Source organism: Dermochelys coriacea, chromosome 6 (assembly GCF_009764565.3).
Source record: "Dermochelys coriacea isolate rDerCor1 chromosome 6, rDerCor1.pri.v4, whole genome shotgun sequence".
Classification (NCBI taxonomy): domain Eukaryota; kingdom Metazoa; phylum Chordata; order Testudines; family Dermochelyidae; genus Dermochelys; species Dermochelys coriacea.
Genome location: NC_050073.1, coordinates 58347407 through 58350758, shown reverse-complemented (window position 1 = coordinate 58350758; position 3352 = coordinate 58347407).

Sequence of the window (3352 nt, the reverse complement as noted above, 5' to 3'; positions counted from 1 at the left end):
GAGGTAGGTAGGAGCCAAGGCGGCGAACGACCAGACCCGACCATGCTGTGGGTGGAGCCTTCTCTCATCTCTCTCTCCCAGCTGCCTTTACTCCCCGGGGCTTTCTGCCCCGCCTTATCCGTAGGGTTGCCAATTTTGGTTGGACTATTCCTGGAGATTTCATGACTTGACAGTCTTTAATTAATTGTTAATTCCTGGAGACTCCAGGCCATTCCTGGAGGGTTGGTAACCCTATGATTGTCTGTCACAAGGGGAACAGCCACTGACCTGTTGTTCTTGATTCTGGGACAGGGTGGCCCCCTCCCATTCCTGCTGGGTGCAGGCAGCTGGGAGCCATGTGGCCTCAGTTACCTGTGGGGGCCAAAACTTGCCAGACTTGGACTCAGATCAAAAGTGAATATTTGGAAAAATTATATTTAAAATACCCTTTGATGGTTTACAAGCCATTACTTGGCCATCAGAATGATGGGGTGTCCACGGCACTGATGAAGTGTTGGGATCATTTGTGTACTGAGAATTCTAGAGTAGTTGTGTTTGACAGTATTGTGCTTGCTCCCTGCGTGCCTATGAATAACTGTGGTGGTCGGGCCTTTATCGCAGCTGGCAAAGTTCAGTTCTGAAGCAACAAAATTTGTTCAACAATTGCTGTGACCACGCACAGTCGATACCTGTTTCACCCCATCGCTTTATGCAGGCAAGAATTGGAAAATGTGCAAGAGTCCTGCCCTGCAAGCACATTCAAGAGCAAGATTTGAGGTGGTTTGCTCCCCTGACAAATATAGCAAGAGTGTGCACATACCTGCAATCGCAGAGAAACCCAGTGTGTTAAGTTTGTTACGTTGTGTCATCCAATGCACTAGCTTTGCGCGTATATGAACCTAATTCAGGTTCTGGCTTGGCAGGTCTTGACACTGAAGTCTCCTGTCCAAGAAGATACGTTACAGAAAGAGTCAATACAAACTTTCTCACATGGTTTAACAGTAGTGGTAAAAAAAAGGAGTGGGTAAACTCTTGCTTCCCAACCTTAATTTTCAAATCATAATCAATCATATCAGAAAAAGAACAGCTAATTTGTATGTATAATAATTAATATATGTATTCAGTCAGTCCATACTTGGAGTAGCATTAGATGCTTATTGCAGATTTTACAGGCCACTTGTCTGGTGCTGGATGTAATCAGCCAGTAGATGACTCACACAGCAGTTGTTGTGGTTGTACAGCCACAATTTGCTTGTCACAGGAAAGTGGGAGTAACTAAAGGCTTTATTTCTTAAATGAGAAGTGAGTAAACTCCATACTCTCCAGATGAGAAGAGGTAAAATTCTAATTATCTGTGGCCACTTTACTGCTTAACAGTGTACTTCAGCTGTGACCTGGAGGACTCCCTTTAGGGTTAATAGTCTCTATGCCCCGTTCAGTAAGTTCTTCCTTACCCTTTGCTTAAAAGGGATCCAAGAGGCAAAGAGTCCTGTGGCACCTTATAGACTAACAGACATATTGGAGCATGAGCTTTCGTGGGTGAATACCCATTTTGTCGGATGCATGTAGGGATCCAAGTGGTGGTAGTTATGGTGGTTGTTTTTGTGATGTGTACACCTGACCGCAGGGAACTAGCCTCAGACCCTTCCATTCATCTCATGTAGGCCATCAAATGATTTCCTGCTCTCATCAGCTGTGCTGCAACTCTCATCTTAGGAAGCAGAGTTCTTTCAGAAACTTCAAAGGCATCAAAGGACCCCCTCCACTCCCCCTCGGCCCCCAGTTCGGATTTGGAATACAAAATTGGCTCCATTTTTGTCTTGCCAGTAGAATTGTTAAATTCCTTGAAACAATAAGTAAAGTGTTAGAGTCCTGGCTGTGCTCGAAGTGAGCTGTAGCTCACGAAAGCTTATGCTCAAATAAATTTGTTAGTCTCTAAGGTGCCACAAGTACTCCTTTTCTTCCTTGTGGAAGATCACATGCTGTATTGGATGCAACTGTTGGATCCTGGGTGCTTCCAACCCTGCTGGTTCTGAGTAGCATTCAGAGAGTGTCTCTATGTCTGGTCTTCAGACACACTCTCAGGGTACAGACTACAATGCTGGTATCCTCTCTTGGGATATAGAGCCCTGTTACCCAGCTGCTCTAGCTCTGAAGATCAGTGTGGACCGCCCCAAGTTTCCCCAGTAGCTTAAGCACACCTTTCACCAGAGCTCCTCTTGTGCAAGCACTCTGGGTTACAGTTTAATGCTTTAGGGACAACATGACAATTAAATGAAGGATCATGCTGACTTTGCAAAGGCATTTCATAACCATACACATTTTACTCAGGAGAGCATAATAGCTTTACAGATCTATGGAAAAATAACAAGCATCTGAATGCAAACCCTTCCCTCCAGTGCCGTCTTCACTCCTGGTTTTTCGTCAGTGTTTTTATGGGTTCCAGGGCTCTCCTGCACCTCTTTCCAACTCAGTCTTCTCTTCCTGGTGATGTTCTATCTTGCTAGGGAGCATGTCTCCTTTTAAAAGCAGTTTCTAATATCTTGTCTCTTCCTGTCCTTGCCCTGGGATTTTTCCATTTTCTATTCCTCTGTCTGCTGCTGGCTACTGAGGATCATTAACAGTTCATAGCTCTGCTGACAGTCTCCATTGTTTTGCCAGCAGGGGTGGATAAAAACAGATGGTTTTTAAAAAAAATTAAAAAATCAGACTTTTTAAAATTAGATTTTTAAAACATTTAAATTAAATACAAGTATATTAATTTTTTTTAAAAATAAGCCTATTTATTTGAAATTGATAACCTATGTTAAGGCCTAAACTTCTTATAATCTATTAAAATAATTTAAATTATATACAAAAATAGCATTCAAGCAGTATATGTTTGCTGCCAAGATTTAAAGAAAGTCAAACCCCTAAAATAGTGGAAGTCAATGGCTAAGGACCTGGAATCACAGTTTTTTGAAGTGCCAAACCATCTTTTGAAAGCAATAGCCTTTTCTACAGGTGCAGAGAGAATATTTTCTTTATTTCAGTGTATTAAACTAGTTCAGTTCAATGACTGGTTCATTCAAAGTTAAGAACCCAATTGGAAGTTAAAAAAGCAGGAGTGATTGTTTTTCTCTTCCAATATATAAATAAAATCTAGATTTGAGAAGATGAGATCTTCTACTTCTAAAATCTGGGATATTCACCAGAAATAATCACTTCAGTTCACTAATTATAGATAATACTTCCTTTGTTTAATAAATCAATTTGCTTTAAATGGGAAACATCTTTTGATAAACTTTTTGATAAAGTTCTTTTCTTCTGTATCCAGCATATTTTTTAAAAAAAAATGCTAATTTTGTACATTTTTAATTCAAATTAAATTTCC